We start from the raw sequence: 18,983 nt of genomic DNA, 5'->3' as shown, positions 1-18,983 counted from the left end.
TAAATTTCTATGGAAGCAGATTTAGGAGATTGAATCTCAATGCATTGCAATATAAACCCTAAACAAACTTCCACAAGTGTCTATTTCTCAGAGCAAGAATCATAGCAAAAAAAAAAATCCCAAGTATGACTTGAATGGACTTTCTGCTACCTTGAGTAAAGTTGCATTCTTGGGTAAAAGCAATACTGGTAAATTGAGGAATGACCAGTGAAAGAAGCAATAACTGTGCAACAGAAATAGGGATAATTAGCACAGAGGTTTGAGAAGCTCTGTATAAAAGCTCTGTGAATTAGGGAATGTATTTGAGTGTACATGTGTTCATATCCCTCCTTGATTTAAAAAATAATCTACTAAACAAGTAGATTGCTGGCTATGTTCATAATTCCTGCACAACAGTGATGTTTTTGGTATCATGTGGTCAGTTAGAAGTTTGCAGGAAACTCCAACCCACAACATTTCCAATTTAGTATGAAATAGCCTTCATCCCACATTCACTTTTTACCAGGATGCCATTGTTGTGTTGATGAGCCTCTTGCCCATAAAAAGAAAAGTGACTTCTTTTCATACTATCAGAATCCTATCAGAATGTAGTAAAGACAGATGTAAACATTTTGCAGAAGTACAGCCTGATGTCAGCGAACATCCAGATGAGGATTTAACTGCCTTCAGTTATCACTTATGACTGACTCACCCATACCAGTTATCTCCTGAAGGAGGACTCTACCTGCTATTGCCATTTTGCCCTTTTCAGACTAGCTATCTTGAGGGGAAGCAAACCTTTAAATATCATGACAGCTTAATTGCACTCAGCTATTCTGACCTTTATGATTATGAGATTTATTTTGAAATCAAACTTTCCATAGCCTGTTTTACACTCTCATCAAGGATTCAAAGGGAATTTGACAGAACAAGAGAGATTTTGCTAGATCAATTACACTGAAGAGATCTGTGTTTTGTGATTTGTTGCTGTACATCACAGTTTCTAAACAAATGTGTGAGAAAAGTTATCAAATATTTAGAACAGAAAGATTAAGTCTTCTCCAGGTGACATCTTTTGCATAAATAAGAGGAATTTAAATCAGCCTTTCTCTTCCACATACCAACCAGATGGAATAGATTACAATTCCATCATCCCCAATCAATAGGCCAATGACCATCTTATTTGGAAATGATGAGAATTGTAACTGAACGTATCTGGATGGTTCCAAATTTGGTAAGTCTGATCTAAGTATATGTTTTTGGAGATAAATATTCTGAAATTAATTTATATGACATTCTATAGTCTCTATTTTTCCTAGATGTGATATGTCACAGCTACATCAGATTTCTGATAAGTGAAATAAAAATATAGTTTAAAAGTGGTTGGTAAAGATCAGGGCCACTGTGGAAAACTATATATGATGCTGGAACTCTACTGATTTACATGTGATTTACTTTCCTTTATTTTTGTTTCATCCATCCATGGATGAATGGATGAATGGATCATTAAGGAAAGTTTAATTCATGGTTATGATTTGAGCAATAACATGAAAGACCATCACTTGGAAGGAGCAGTTTCCAGAAATAGCACATTCATATGAGTATTGCTGCAGTACAAGAACTTCTTCACATATGCTGCCAGGCTGCTTGGATTGCATAGTTTTGCTTGGTGTTGACTATTACTATATTTTGAAAGTGGTTTGAGAGGGTGGTAGATAATAAGCATGAACCACATGATCATTTGTGCATAAGACTGGAAGCATACAGTAACAAATTATGTTCTAGTAAAGAAAGATAACATTCCTTTCTTCCTTCCTTCCTTCCCTCCCTCTCCCTCTCTCCTGATGTCACACATGGGCAGAGCAAAATCATACATGAATATGTTAAAAGAAAAAAAAGGGGAGCAACACTCTCCATTTTTTTCTTCCCTTTTGTTTTCCTTGTCATCCATTGCGGGGGGGGGGGATAGTGACTGCCCTTCCCAGAGGTTTGAACTGCTTGCTTGCTGAGGGTTTTTGAAGTTAAACTAAAAGGTAGAAAATACAGCTAAGATTTCCAATGTTAGCTGGAGGAAAAAAGAAATTTCAAATGCATACCAAATGTGATGCATTTGGGCTAAAGGGAGGAGAGGAAAAAAACCAGAAGAGTTTATACGTTGGAAACAGAAACTATTTCTCCAAACATTGTTCACTTCATACCCATATGCATAACAAAAATGGAAATCAACAACCAACTCTGAAAAAGCCAGATAATAAATTTCAAATTAGTTTGGCCTTCTTTACTCCCATTCTCACCAGGAACTCATTTTCTAGTATAATTAAATCCCTGTCTTCCCCATTCCTTTGAAAAATGCAAATTATTCTTTCCCACTTCAGTGAACTGAAATCGGAGCTCTTTTAGAATGTTTGCACAGATCCATCTGCTTACTTCTTATTGTTATCTTCTACATACAGCCATATCTTGTAGCCTTCGGATTTAGTAACTTCCCTTGCAAAATTAACAGCTGTTTGATCAAAAATCCACACTAATGCTGCTCACCCTAAATTAGCATGCCTCATTAGCCTCTCAAGGATTCTGGATGAATTAAAGCTCTTAATTTTTTAGAAAGGAACTAATAATTAAAAAGGACAATAGAGTGTGGGGTGGGAGTGAATCATTTTATCCAAATGCTACTTGATAAAAACACTCTCAGGTATTTGAAAACTGTCACATTTAATATCCTTTTCTCTGTAATCTAAGTTTTATACATTTTAATAGACAAAATACGGGGTTTTTTTTTGTATATGGCTGCTTAGGTAGACAAACAGCAGCACCTATGCAAGACAGAAATGTCAGCAAATTTTTTTCAAAATATTAAAAAAGCTATCCTTTGAGATCCCCCTGCGAAGTAAAATAATGAAGCATCACAGTGGGAGTGGAATGCTAAAGGCAATAGAAGTTAACAAGGGGTAATAGCATTGAGTGATTAGAATTCTGAATAAGAAATTCCCACTTTAACGTTACAATACTCACATTTTACATATCTTTTTTTCATTTCTGAAGAGAAATTGCAACACAACTTTTTTTTTATACATACAAAAAAGTTAGACCAGGGAAAAGGGATAACACAAAAGTGGGATTAATCCCACAAAATAACATCGCTTCAGCAAGTCTACCAGTCCGGGTTTACACATTAAATCTTAATAATTATTCTATTATTAAACAACTTTCCATATAATCACGTAAATAACAAATTAGTTAATAAATCTCATTCATTTCACTACTTAATAATGCTTAATATTAATTAATTATAATCACTTTAAAATAATAATATACTACATATTAAAGAGCCTCTTGATGCGGGTGAAGAAGGAGAGTGCAAAAGTTAGCTTGAAACTCAACATTAAGAAAACCAAAATCATGGCATCCGGCCCTCTCAATTCCTGGCAAATAGATGGGGAAGAAATGGAGGTAGTGACAGATTTTATTTTTCTGGGCTCAAAAATCACCTCAGATGGGGACTGCAGCCAAGAAATTAAAAGACGCTTGCTCCTGGGGAGGAAAGCTATGGCAAATCTAAACAGCATTCTAAAAAGCAGAGACATCACCCTGCCAACAAAAGTGCGTATAGTCCAGGCCATGGTTTTCCCAGTTGCAATGTATGGCTGTGAAAGTTGGACCATAAGAAAGGCTGAGCGCCAAAGAATTGAGGCCTTTGAACTATGGTGCTGGAGAAGACTCCTGCGAGTCCCTTGGACTGCAAGGCGTTCAAACCGGTCAGTCCTAGAAGAGATCAACCCCGACTGCTCTTTAGAAGGCCAGATCCTGAAGTTGAAACTCAAGTACTTTGGCCACCTAATGAGAAGGAAGGATTCACTGGAGAAGAGCCTAATGCTGGGAAAGATTGAGGGCAATAGAAGAAGGGGACGACAGAGAATGAGATGGCTGGATGGAGTCACTGAAGCAGTAGATGTGAATTTAAATGGACTCCAGAAGATGGTAGAGGACAGGAAGACCTGGAGGAACATTGTCCATGGGGTCACGACGGGTCTGACACGACTTCGAAATTAACAACAACATATTAATTATAGTTTACCATATTATTTAAGATCACAAATATACAAAGAGGAAGAGAAGAAGAAGAAGAAGAAGAAGAAGAAGAAGAAGAAGAAGAAGAAGAAGAAGAAGAAGAAGAAGAAGAAGAAGAAGAAGAAGAAGAAGAAGAAGAAGAAGAATTATTTAATAATTACTTAATACTTAATACTTAATAATTACTTAATTAATTACTTAATACTTAATTACTTAAGTAATACTTAAGTATTACTTAAGTAATACTTACTTAATTACTTAAGTATTCCTACTCAAGCAGGAGACCCTATACCATTTCAGATATTAATATTAATATTAATTACTTAATACTTAATAATTACTTAATAATTACTCTATTATTAAACAACTTTCCATATAATCACGTAAATAACAAATTAGTCAATAAATCTCATTCATTTCACTACTTAATAATGTTTAATATTAATTAATTATAATCACTTTAAAATAATAATATACTACATATTAATTATAGTTTACCATATTATTTAAGATCACAAATATACAAAGAGGAAGAGAAGAAGAAGAAGAAGAAGAAGACGAAGAAGAAGAAGAAGAAGAAGAAGAAGAAGAAGAAGAAGAAGAAGAAGAAGAAGAAGAAGAAGAAGAAGAAGAAGAAGAAGAAGAAGAAGAAATAAGAACAAGTTCATACAAATAATCATGGAATATAAATACAAATTATCAATTATCTCTTTAAACTTTATAACCTTTTCTCACTCTAGCGACAACATAACTTTTGAGATAGGATTAAATGTAGATTGCTATCATGGGCATCCTGTAGACACTGGCCAAGGTTCTGAACTGGCCCTATATTTCCTTAATACTGAATTGTTCTACTAATATCAAATAATACTCTTCAGTGAGAGATCCTCAATCACTCAATCAATCAGAAAGAGCTGGAAGAGATCTTCAAGATCTTCTAATTTAACTTCCTACTCAAGCAGGAGACCCTATACCACAGGTCGGCAACCTGCGGCTCCGGAGCCGCATGCGGCTCTTTGAGCCTCCCCCTGCGGCTCCCAGCCTCCTCTGCCTTTGCAGAGAGAGACAGAGACAGAGAGAGGAATTGCGCTTCCCTGCTTCTCTCTCTGTGTGTGTGTGTGTGTGTGTGTGTGTGTGTGTGTGTGTGTTTGTGTTTTTGTGTGCGTGTGTGTGTATGTATGTAAAAGAGAGTGGACTCACAGCGTTTTCCGAAGAGCTGAAAAGCTTACTGGGCGGAGCTCCTCCCTTTGCTGCGTCTCTGCAGGAAACAGGAAGGGCAGGAGAGAGCTAGCTAGCCCAGCTAGGCTGACTCAGGAATTCTGGGAGTTGAAGTCCATGAGTCATAAAAGAGATGAGGTTGTCTACCCCTTATCTTGTTGGACAACAGCTTGAAGCTTGTCAGGTGAGCAGCAGATAGGAGAGGGGGGGAGAAAGAGAGAGAGAGAAAGAGAGAGAGAGAGAGAGAGAGAGGGAGAGAGAGAGAAAGAAAGAGAGAGAGAGAGAGAAAGAAAGAGAGCGGGGGAAGAGGAGTGGCAGGCAGACCAAGGGCAGATAGAGAGGGAGGGAGGGAGAGAGAGAGAGAGAGAGAGAGACCCTTTTGACATCTAAAATGAAGATAACACTGCATATATCCTTTTTTTACCTGTGTGTGTGTGTGTGTGTGTGTATGTATGTGTATACATACATACATACATATACATATATACACACACACATACATACACACACAAACACACACACACCTATAATAAAGGTAAAAAAGGATATATGCAGTGTTATCTTCATTTTAGATATCAAAATGGTTTTGCGGCTCCCAGTGTTTTGTTTTTGGTGGGAAACGGGTCCAAGTGGCTCTTTAAGTGTTTTGGGTTGCCTACCCCTGCCCTATACCATTTCAGATAAGTAACTGTCCATTCTCTAACTTCCAGTGATGAAGCACCCACAAACTCTGAGGGCAAGCTGTTCCATTGGTTAATTGTTCTCACTGTCAGGAAATGTCTCTTTAATTCCAGGTTGCTTCTCTCCTTGATCAGTTTCCATCCATTGTTTCTTGTTCTCCCTAAAGGTGCTTGGGAAAATAATTTGACCCCCTCCTCTTTGTGGCAACCTCTCAAATATTGGAATACTGCTATCATGTCCCCTCTAGTCCTTCTTTTCTCTAGACTAGCCAAAACCCAAATCCTGAAAACTTTCTTCATATGTTTTAGCCTTTAATCATCTTAGTTGCTCTTCTTTTGCCTAATCTATACTTATACCATTATTTTTCTGAATAAGTGTAAAACCTTGCTCTTCTCCACATTAAATTTCATTTTATTGTATAGGGCCAATTGTTCAAGTCTGTCAAGATTTTTTGGATCCTGAGCTTGTCTTCTGGAGTGTAAGTATTCCTGCCAGCTTAGTGTCATCTGCAAATTTCTATTTCCTCATCTAAGTCATTTATGAAGATATTGAAGAGTACTGGGCCTAAGACAGAACCTTGTGGTACCCCACTGCTTACTTCCCTCCCTGTAGATGTAGTACCATTAAGGATGACTCGTTGAGTATGGTTTTCAGCCAGTAACAAAGCCATCTGGTGGTGATGTTGTCTATCCCACATTTCTTCTAGCTTACCAAGAAGTAGATTGTGGTCTAAGATATCCAATTATTCTAATGTGGCAAGAGGCAAAAAAAAAAAAACATTTTTAACAATCTTTTATTATTTTTTATAATCACAAATCCTTAATATTTTATAAAAAACATGTCTGGGTTCCAACATTTAGCTTACTAATACATGTTAAACTCCTTTCCCTCTACCTCATTTTTCTAGCCATTGATAAAATGTATCCCATGTTCTGAAGTATTCTGACTCTTCTTTTGTTTTGATTTTCAATGTAAGTCTGTCCATTTCTGCACAGTCCAAAATTTTCTTGATTATCTCTTCCTCTGTTGATAATTCTTTATCTTTCCAATGCTGAGAAAATACAATTCTCACTGCAGTTAGTACATGTAACATTAAATATATACATTCTTTCTCATAATTTCCTACAATTATACCTAACAAAAATAATTCTGGCTTAAAATCTGCATGTTTTTTTATCATTTTCTCTAACCCTATATGTATTCTTGACCAAAATCTTTTGGCTGTAGGGCATGTCCACCAAAGATGATAATATGTACCTGGTTTTTGTCTACATTTCCAACAATTGCTAGCAGGGAAGCGAAAGTGAGGGGAACAGGAAATGTTGCAGAGTAAGCAAACTTACAAAAAGAGGATCTCTCTGTCTCTCTCTCTCTCTCTCTCTCTCTCTCTCTCACTCACACACACACACACACACACACACACACACACACACATCCTTCCTACTTTCTCCTCCTTCTCGCCCTTTCTCTTCAGCTGCCACAGAGCCTCAGACGTTGCCGGCCGCCAGCAGTTCCAGGCTGCGTCTCTTTATCCTGTGTGGATGCTGCGTTCCCCTCTCTAGCCCTACCACACAACGGAGAGACGATGCTCGACTTATGCCTCCCTGCTCTCCCATCTCCCTGCCTTTCATCCCACAGGCCAGGCGACGGGCAGGCTGGGCCCCTTCTTTTGGTCCTCCTCCATGGTGGCCCTGAGGATCTAAAACTGACCACATTCTGGATGGCTGACATGAAGTTTAGGTCAGTGCTGCCCCCTGCCACCAGCACCTCCATGCCCACTGCCTGGCATCAGAGCCTTTGAGTGCTTCTCTTTCCCCACCCCTGCATGGAAAAGCCATGGCCACTGGCAACAAAAAGAAGCAAGATGACAAGACTAGATGCCAGGCAGTTGCAGAAGGTGAGGCCATTTGGGGGAGTCAGGTTAGTCACATTGTGATTCTCAGAAAAATGAGAGGCCCGAAAGAAATATATGGAATTATCTGCAAAGGACTTCTGGGGAGATGCTTGGAACCATGTGTTGCATCGGGAAGGTGGTATGCAGGCAGGTGAGAGACTAAACTTGCAGATTGGCTTTGTGATCTATTCTTGCCACCTCCCGTTCCTAAAATCCAGCCAATAATAGAACTCTTTGGATTGAATTGGAAGTTAAGAGGTGTTGGTGTGAGTTGAAATTAAACGGCTAAGTCAACTGCCCCCGCCGCCATTATTTTGTTGGAGACATGGGCACTTGACCTTTGCTGCTCCAGGCAGTCCATGCCACTGTCCAGGAACCCTCCTGAAAGGGACAGTGAGGCTCCTCCATGCCCTGGCACTCACCTCAGTCCCACCCCCCTCTTCCAGAGACCCTTGGATCCGCCCCAGTCCTGAACTGGCCATGCCCACCCAGTAGGCCACACCTACCCCAGCCACACATACTCCCCCCGAGGGCAACCACAATGCTGATGCGGCCCTCAATGAAATTGAGTTTGACGCCCCTGCTCTAGAGCTTTGCTGGACAGCTAGTGTGGTGCTAGTTCGCCCTCTGGTGGAACACCAGGGCAAGAAAGGAACTAATGATTGTCAGCTGCCAGAACTTCTACCTTGTATAAACATTGTAGGCTCCCTGGCCCAGTATGTGCTAAATAAATAATAATGCATTATTTTTGCTCAGGCCTATTATCAATATAAAATAACTGAGTTGGTACTGACTTTCCATGTACTGTCCAAGCCCTACTTTTCACCTTATACAACATTTAATTCATATCTGATGGCTGTCCTGCCATTCACTTTTCTGAAAATTTATTTATTTAAAACCAGTTTATTTAAAACCTGAGTCTCTCTCTCTCTCTCTCTCTCTCTCTCTCTCTCTCCTCCCCCTCTTCTTTTCTCCCTCCCTCTCTCCCTTTCTCCTTTTAATGTTGCTATTCCACTAAGCTGGGCATTTTGTTCTCCATTTGTAGGACTGCTTACTTTATTCTTATTTCTTGTCCCCTGCATTTCAGGCAACCCTTACTTTCTTAAGATGCAATGTCCTATTCCTTCTACCCACCTGTACATATTATAAAGATGTATGTCCCCATCCCCTCTATTCTGGTCTGTGCTCAACTTGCAAACACTTTTATAGCTATTAAAGAAACCATCTGACTGCAGAATGCTGACATGCTATTGTTGCATTATTAAAATTGTCAGGAACTTTTAGAATAAGGAATTGTAGCTTGCTTCTCATCATAACTACTGCTGAAATATCTTCCTTCTTTTCAACCTCCCTTCCTTCCCACAAGATCAGACAGCATACAAGCTGAAAACAGCATGGGTGTGGAATGAGTTGCACTTTGTTTCAATTTTACATAGAGTGAGAAGGCTTTAGTTGCTCCATGAATTGCAGTAGATAAGGAGGCTGTACACTGTTTGGTGGACTATTTTCGCACTAACAACCAGCGTAAATCATCTGGGTGATAAACACTGAAAGGGAATCCCCTGGATGTTTTTAGCATTTTGAATGAGCTAAAGTGATGACAGTCACAAGCCAACTTCCCTCTACTTCATGAGGGATTGGGGAATGGAAATGATACAGTGTGGAGAGTCCTATAATTACCTTCTGAACCTTCAGAAGATTCACTCAGGCTGTACACTGTTCGGTGGACTATTTTCACAAAAAGTTTCACTCTGTCTCTTTATTGTTAGATATAATAGCTGTGGAAAAAAAAACTTGAATGGAAAAAGAGGGTTCCAGGAATCTATCTATTTCTAACAATTTTCATAGGTATAGAAAATAATTCTCTGTTAAAGCACTATTGGGTGAGTTTTGGATTGATCTTTCTCAAGGAGCACCATATGAATGCCAATCTTCACATTTTCATGATTAAGAAATATTGTTTTCATTTCTTTTGATCTGGTCAGTAAACCAAAGAGGAGTTTGAATTTAATGGTAGGGACTATTCTCCTAATTATTTATCTAAAAATTAAATATATAATTCATAACTCAGAGTCACCTCGAAGTGAGACAGGTGGCAAACAAATCAACTTAATCAATCAATCAATGATGGCTCTGGAAGTTGTACAAGTTAAAAACAAACCCAATGCAATAACAGAGATTTTTAAAAACCCAGTAATTTAGGGGCCAATAAACCTAACACATTAATAGTACATACTCCTTTGTTCTGATTTGTGTGGAAAAAAATAAGTCTTTAAAACCTGTTTAAAAGACAACAGGGTCAAGACTATGCAAACCTAATAGAGATAGAGGTAGGTGCTGCAACAGAAAGCACAGCTTCAAATGATACTATTTTAGAAGATGGGGATTAAAATAAAACTACGTGGGAATTTAGATGGCCAGATGTATAAGAGACATGTCCCATGCCACAAAGAGCTAATGGGTTGTAACTGGCATTTTGAATCGCACCTGAAACTCTACTGGATATGTTGAGGCATACTATTTTTTGAGATGCTGCATTCTGGACCAGTTGTAGTTTCCTAGTGGTCTTCAAGAACAACTACAAATAGAGCACAGTACAGTAGCCCATATGCAAGGTGACTAAAGCGTGGATATTTGTGACAAGTAATTTCCAGTGTACCACAGAAGGAATTGAGTTATCAGATGAATCTGGGTAAAGGATCATTAGCCAAAGTGCTATCTGCTCTTTGAGCAGTAACTTTCAGTTCAAGAGAATTCTTGTGCTGAGTATCAGTTCTGCTTGGAAGAGTGAAATGTCATTCAGAACTAAAGATGGAAATTCATGGTACTGAAGGCCTTGATAGCCCCTTGGCCTTGTCAAGTTTAATGCTGTTCTTCCACATCCAGACCACAATAGCCTTCAGGCACTTGGTTAAGAACTTTGCAACATCACCTGTAAACTGGGGTAAAGATATTCAATTGTTCACTTAAATATGAGCCATGAGTGTGCTTCAGCTGCCAAAAAAGCCAACATAGTGCTATGCTGCATTAACAGTGGGATAGAATCAAGATAACATGAAGTGTTAATATCACTTATAATGCCTTGGTAAGGCCACACTTGGAATACTGCATCCAGTTTTGGTCTCCATGATGTAAAAAAGATGTTGAGACTTTAGCAAGAGTACAGAGAAGAGCAACAAAGATGATTAGAGGACTGAAGACTAAAACATATAAAGAATGGTTGCTGGAATTGGATATGTCTAGTTTAATGAAGAAAAAGACTAGGGGTGACATGATAGCAGTGGCTGCCACAAAGAAGAGGAAGTCAAGTTATTCTCCAAAGCACCTGAGGGCAAGACAAGAAGCAATGGAACTAATCAAAGAGGGGAGCAACCTAGAACTAAGGAGAAATTTCCTGACAGTTAGAACAATTAATCAGTGGAACAACCTGCCTCCCTAAGTTGTGAATGCTCCAACACTGAAAGTTTTTTAAGAAGAGACTGGACAACTATTTGTCTGAAATGGTATAGAGCTTGGACTAGAAGACCTCAAAGGTCCCTTCCAACTCTATTATTATTATTATTATTATTATTATTATTATTATTATTATTATTATTATTGCTACTGCTACTACTACTATTACTACTTTATGAATATAAAAGATAAGAGTCTCAAGTCCTGTGTTGTCCTTCAGGTCAAAAGTCTCAGTTCGACTTCTCTGTCAACAATGAACTGGCCATGGAGAAAGGAAGAGAACCACTGCAACTATATGTCTCCCACTCCTAAACAGCATAGCCAATCCAGAACTAAATCATGATATGATATTGAAGGTTGCCGAGTGATTAAGGGCAACTAACACATTCTCCATTCTGGCTCCTCTAGTAGTCATCCTCAAGCTTGTTCAAGTGCTAACTCTGGTTATGTTCTTGGCTGAAACCCAGACAATCCACTTCAGCCAGGATAGTCTAAAGCAACAATCTGACCACTTTCTCAAGAACTTTCCTAAAATGGGAAGATTAAAAATGTTGGCAATTGCTTCAACAGTTGGGATTCAACAATGACTTTTTGAGGATGGGTGCATCAATACTTGCTTCAAGGAAGACAGAACTAGTCCTTCATTCAAGGATGCATTCATGATTGCCTGGACCCAACTACACATACTCTCCAGGAAGACTTAAGTAACTAGGCTAGATCTGGATCTAAGGTACAAGTGGCAACCTTATCAGTTCGAATGATCCTGTCAACTTTCACCTTCCAAATAACAGGAAAAGATGGTGCTTTAGCAATTTGCATGGACTTGCCCAGTCTGAGCAACTTTATTTGGCAAGTATCTAGAACAGTGGTGGCAAACCTATGGCACATGTGCCAAAGGCAGCATTCAGAGCCCTCTCTGTGCGCATGCATGCTGTTGCCCCAGCCCCGCCTCCCCTTGCAGTCCCCTCCTCATCAGCATCCCCCTGGAGAAAAGTCGCCCCTGGGCGCGAACCACATAGAGCAGCATAGCCAAGCACATGGCAGCCAGGCAGCGGGGACAAGACTCCACCCTCATACCCCATCACACACAGAGGATGCGTGGAGTGCGGAGGGCGTGGTCACCATGGCGCTGCTGGGCTGCCTGGGCGATCTGCAGCAGGCCATGGAGGTGGTGAGTGGCCCTCCTGCTGGGGTGGTGGGAGGGACAGGGCGGGGCAGTTTTGGGGCACTCAGTCTATAAAAGTTTCGCCATCACTGATCTAGAATATTCCTTATAGTACCATGAGGATATTCCTGCGATCAATAGAGTGTCTGTCATTTTGAATGAGGCCATTGGCAGCTACAGTACTTATGGATATAGTATATGGAAAAATAAGCATATTTTGTCACTCTTTGACCACATTGTAATTCTTAAATGCAGGTTCTTAAATGAATTTAGTCAGATTCACTCTGTCTTTCTCCTATTAGGCATTATAGTTGTTTCTTCTGTCATTTAATCTTCCAGAATTCCTGTGGAAAACTTCTGAAATCAATAATAATATAATAATAACTCTATATTATATTTATATAATATAAATATACCTCTGAAATCAACAAACAGTGAAAGACTAGATATAAGCAATCTGATGCAACATCTGTTGACAAAAGACAGTGATTGGCTTAACTCTGCACCTGATCCTTGATAGGATAAAAAAAAAGAACTCTTTGAAATCCACCAGTGTTCATTAGTATTTGGGCATACCAGTTTAATAGGCCCAAATTTCCTGATGGAAGACAGTACCCGCAAGTGCTACAGCAAAAGGCTGATGATAATGTTCTCTTCTTTTAAATTACATTACAATTGCCCTGAAATAAACATAAAATCTAATATGTGCCCAGCAGTGAAAACCTGGGCCCTTGATCATCTAAGTTGCCATTGATAGCCATGAACTTCTGTTCCAGGGTCAAGATTAAATGAAATATACAAGAACAGTTTTGGAGATTCCACCATCAAAATAGTATGAAATCCAGCAGTTCCAGCAAGGATGTTATGGACACTTGAGAGTTCAGTACTGCAGCAACTAATCCTTAGAGTCCAAACATCAATAGAGTCTGACATCCATTTATCTGTGGTACAGTGCCCATGGAAGCTGGTAGGATCTCCCAGATTACAGCTGTACTTCCTGAACCCTGCTTTACAGTTACTGTCTCATTCAATAGCACTTGTTCAAGAAAATGGAAAACCCTCTGGGCAAATCCAGATCTTAGTAATGCATGCCAGATTAGAATAATTATGCTTCATTCCAAATACGTTCACAGATGAGAGCAGTTTCATTATAGATCCACCTGGCATTTATCATCACCAATTGAAAACCAGAGCCACCAAGTATCCATAAAATTGACACCAGAGCTGAGCACAAGGGACTGGAAGGTAGAGAACATTTCTGTTCCTGTTCCTGTTCAATATTTTTTTATGGTTTGTTTACTAGGTTCCATGACATTCTAAGCAAAACAGATCATTTGATTAACAAAGGAGCAACTTCTTATTCCTATGCACAGCAAGTTTTCTTCATGGTCTAATTTCAGAAGTTCCTCTTGAGAGATCTAGGAAAGATTCAATAGTTCTCAAGATACCTTTTAATCACTAAGAGGAATGATTCATGCCATTTCTTCCTGGATCAAAGGAGGAAAGAACAAATACATCATCTGAAATCATAACCTTATTTTCCCCCTATTTTCTTACAGCATTGTTAATTCGCTTTCCAGTAATTATTTCTTCTATGTGTTGACAAGAAACGTAAACAATTAAAAATATCACCAAACCATCACTTTCTGGATGATTATTCCAATCCCCCTGACATCCCATGGAGATGTTTCTATTTTATGGTAGTTGAACAGGTGTGAAATATATAATTCCTTCACCAAGCTAATATTTAAGTATCTTCAATGTGAAGGCAAAACCCATCCATGCTCTATAATCCAATCACCTCATTTTCAATACTAAAAATATTGGATGCCACCTGCTAGCACCACACCTGGCAAAACTGCTTCTGAAAGTCACACAAATTGTAGAGTGTTATGCTTCATTATTGCAATGACACTGTAATAAAGTAGAGATTGAAAAATGGTTGGATCTAATAGGGTCCTGCTCGTGTATATTCCATTCCTATTGCATCTCTTTAGTTTTTGTTATATTTTCATTGCAAAATAAAATCTGCTGAACAGTAATCTTATGGAATCAATGATGAAGAAAAAAAAGGTTCACCGAATTACACCAGTGTATAAAAATATAAAGGATTGTGAATTGTCAGGATAAGCTTATCACATTAGACAAGCATAAATGACATTCCTCTTCTCCACAAAATCATGTTCTTTTTTCTTAAATCATGCCATGTAATAGTGTTTCGTGTTATGTAATACTGTATATTTAGGTTAAAGTGTTTGTTTACCATGTAACATAATCCAGTTTCTCCCTGTAATTCTGCTTCTTCCTGTCAACAGTGATTACTTAAGGTTGTACTATTTAACCACACCCCTTTAGGTTTATGTAACATAAAGTCACTTCTATCTATTTTTCCTCTGGTGCACAACCTAATGAACTCAAGTCAACTTTTCATGGTATAGTACAACATTAACTATTGCATTCTGAAAATCACTATATAATAAATAGAATTATGTGTATGTAACCAACATATTTTTGCTCCATCAAATCTGGTATTTAGCCTTCTATAAATAATCAGAGAATCAGGTACTAAAATTAAATGGAATTTATAAAATTAAAAATTAATGTGCAATTTCATTTATATACAGCATTCTCTCTCTCTCTCTCTCTCTCTCTCTCTCTCACACACACACACACACACACATACACACACACACACAGAGAGAGAGAGAGAGAGAGAGAGATGCAAGCCCATCCTAGCAGATAACTTTTCATTGTTTTCAAAATGTATATCTCTCAGATGTAATTTGATGAATTCAATAATGCAACGACAAATCTCAGTGGAAGGCGAAAACTAATATACAATCTTTTTATTATATTGTGTTTTGCTTTCTCATACACTTGAATCTGTTCATATTTATTTCTAAATCTTTGCATGTATAAAAATTATATGAAGACTGAATTTGAAAAAAAAAACTTTTTTTTGTTGCAATTAAAGTTTCAGTAACTCTGGATTTAGGATTCAATTTCCCAGTAAGACTAATGCTTCATTTTTGTAACCATTATTTCTCCAGTTGCAATTACAGACATTGTTAAAAAAAGGAAGGAATAAATCCTGCTTTAGTCAGGGAAGAACAGTCCTGCAATCTTATGATAGGAAGGCCAAAATACAGTCCCCAAATCATAACCTTGGGCTTGCCAGCTATGGATTAGTCCCTCTGCTTTTGCCATTACCAAAACAAGAATATTCATAAAGATTTTACTTGGCTGCCTTACTTGGGTAACATTTGGCTTGAGGGATTTCTAGTCAAAGCCTGGAAAATAGGAAATGCAGGAACAGGATATACAGTTTCAACTTTCAGAAGAAAAGACTTTTAGGCTGCCAGATATTCAGATTAAGATTTGTTCTGAAAAAAAATATGTTTTATGTGCATGTTTTATTGAGAAAAAAATGAAAAAGCAGCAATTTTCTGTGATGTTTCCCTGGACTTTGAACAAAGCTTAGTCTGGACATCTTTTGGTTTTAGTTCCATTTAGTAGTTCCATTCCATTCCATTTACTTATATATTTCCTACCTTTATATTTTTTATAAATAACTCAGAGTGGTAAACATATCTAATACCCCTCCTTCTTCCTATTTTCCTCACAACATCCCTGTGAATTGAATTGGGCTGAGAGAAAATAGCTGGGCCAAGTTGAGCTTTATTGCTAAGGCAGAACTAGAACTCATGATCTTCCAGTTTCTAGTTTGATGCCTTAACCACTAGACCAAGTTGGCTCTCTTTATCTCTCTCTTTTTTAATGTTTTATTGATTTTCTAATTTTACATTTAAGTATTTAAAAAGCAATATGGTGGCTGGGTTAATCGAAAATTCAGTGACATACAAACATCTTTAGTGCAAGTCTCAAACTACCACATTAAATATTTCCTCTCTTTTCCCCTTAGTATTTACTGTCTCATGTTTAAACTAATACAATTCTTGTTATATCAATTAAATAAAAATAACATTCTTACATTTATCAATTTATCTTCTTGATCCTAGGGTTTCTTTTGGTTTATATAGAAAGTCTTTTCCATTTTCAGTGTTGTCACTCCCTTTTCTGGTTTTTCCATTAACTGTGTTTGTTGTCATTTGAATCTTCTACCATAGTATTTAATTGTTCTTCTATTATATTCTGTGTAGTTGGTTCTTTAGTTGTAATCAAAGTTTGGGTTCATATATCTAGACTGGCATCTTCTGCAGCTTCTTATTTCATCAGTAGCTGTAAGAATAGTTTCATAAATTGCTTTCAACATAAAAAGAATCTGTTCCTGATCTTCTTCCATGTTCTCTTAGTGGTGTGTTAAATTAAAAGCTTTACAATCAGAGAATGAAAATAATTTTGTCACTGAGTATAAAACACAGCTGGGCTTCTCACAGCTGATATCTGCCAAGGTTGCAAAAGTCTTATCTATAGTCTGGTCTTCAAGCCAAGTCTCTTTTAGACCAGTGTTTCCCAAACTTGACAATTTTAAGGCATGTGGACTTCAACTCCCAGAATTCCACAGCCAGCGTTGCTGGCTGTGGAATTCTGACAGTTGAAGTCCTCATGCCTTAAAATTGCCAAGTTTGGGAAACACTGTTTTAGACCATAACAAGTTGTAATATCAGGTTTAACCACAAGATGTCACCCACACCATTTAAGATTTTTATTTTTTAAGTCCAAAATTTTTGTAATCCTTTCTCAATTTTACTTCTTTTTTTGTAAGTAAAAAACCCAAATCTTCAATAAAAATAAGAAATCTTTTAATCCTCAAATTTTAGAAAGAAAAAAACCCAGTTAAAATCAAGTTATTTTTTCAGCATTTTAAACTCCCTTGGATAGTCAGTCACCACTGTTTTTAGAGGATGGGATAGAATTTCCCTTCTCTCTCTCCACAGAGGGAAAATACTTTGGGCAGCTTATACAGGTGGAAAAAATAATTAGGACTGAAGAGAGGTCAGATCTCACCCAGTCTCATCTGCGCTGCTTTGTAGGTGCCTGGTAGTAAATTTGACTTAGGCTGTCTGCAGCCTAGTGACGAGCCATATTTCTATGGCTGGTCTTTCATCTGCCAGTTTGGAGGGCTACCCCGGATCGAGCAGGGATCCCCTCCTTGATGCCCCTACAAGGCGATGTTTGACCCTTTCCAGGTTCCCCCAGCGATGCAAAATCAGACGTGGAAGACGGAGCTTGCCTTCCAGCATCCACAGCGATTGCAACGACAAATCAGAAGTCAAGCTGGCTCTCTTTATTAGCCCCACATACTCAGGAAAATATAAACTGTTTGGGTTTCTGAGGCAAAAATCATAGTGATGCAACTATGGATGGAAGGAAGGAAGGAAGGAAGGAAGGAAGGAAGGAAGGAAGGAAGGAAGGAAGGAAGGAAGGAATATACACACACAGTAGTTCTTAAAAGTGTATATATAAAAGCATAGAGTATCACTAAAGCATGCATACATGTATGGCTAGATATATCCATGATTTGCTTCAATTTTGATTTGATATCATTATTATTATTTTTTGAAATAAACAAAGTCTTTGGTGAACAAAGTCTTTGTAAAAGAAATGTTTATGTTCACTTCTAACTAAATCCTTATTATTTTAGTCAAGTAAATTTCTAAAGAAAAAATTAGCCTTATTTTGCAGAAGTATTGAATCCTGTTATTAGATGCAGGTATATTGTTTTTCCATGTCAACATTTGATGGCATTCTTGATTCAAAGCCTTTCAACTGATAAACTCCATATTTCCTGTGGTCTGATCATGAGGTGTAGCTCCCCAAAGTCACATGGATTCTCACCATGAGCTCTTTTTTTATCTGGAGACATTTCACTAATCCAGCATCATTCACTTTGTATATACAGTCTTTCTGCCAGCAGAATGTCAGGTCACCATGATGCTCACTGGAAGTCACCCTGAAATTTAATTTTCTTGAAGCATTTCCTGTTCCAGTGATCCTGATGTCATTAACAGTAAACAAAGAGGATGGGGACAGTATCATCTCATTCCCTCCAATTTATTGTACTGTTGTGATTAACAATATAGCACTCAACATGTAGTCTTTAATAGAACTGCATCTACATGGAGGGAAGTATGCAGTTTGGTACCCCAAGGCCCTGTCTTAGGCCAAATACTCTACAATATCTTCATCTCTGACTTAGATGAGGGGATAGAAGGGAAACTCATCAAATTTGCAGACTGTCAGAATCCAATTATATTTCATCTTTAAATATCAAATATAGAAACTCCCAATTCTGCCTTCTCTGGATTCTGCCATAAGAGGGAGAGAAGGGGGAGAACAAAAGGGCTTTATGGCCCTCACTTCCTTCAGTATACTTCTAAGGGCTGGATGTGTGTTTATTGCAACCTCAAAGAGTTAGCACCAAAGAACCTTACAATAACAAAGAAGGTTAATTGCCTTTCATGTAGTTTATCAGAAGTCTCCATCCAGACGGAAGAAAGAAAAAAGGGGGTGGAATTGTGATACCTGAAACTATCACTGGAAGGGGGGGTGATTGGGTGGGAC

General features: G+C 38.1%; 1 protein-coding gene across 1 annotated transcript in view; it reads left to right on the top strand.

Annotated features, from left to right (window-relative positions):
• BRINP3 (BMP/retinoic acid inducible neural specific 3) overlaps nucleotides 1-18,983 on the top strand; it is a 177,355-nt gene that overhangs the window by 82,493 nt on the left and 75,879 nt on the right. The gene's annotated exons all lie outside the window — the stretch shown is intronic.

Source organism: Crotalus tigris, unplaced genomic scaffold (genome assembly GCF_016545835.1).
Source record: "Crotalus tigris isolate CLP2741 ecotype Arizona unplaced genomic scaffold, ASM1654583v1 scf7180000017666.27876245, whole genome shotgun sequence".
Classification (NCBI taxonomy): Eukaryota; Metazoa; Chordata; class Lepidosauria; order Squamata; family Viperidae; genus Crotalus; species Crotalus tigris.
The sequence above is the reverse complement of the archived record's forward strand: the minus strand, read 5'-3'. Positions and strand labels throughout refer to the sequence as shown.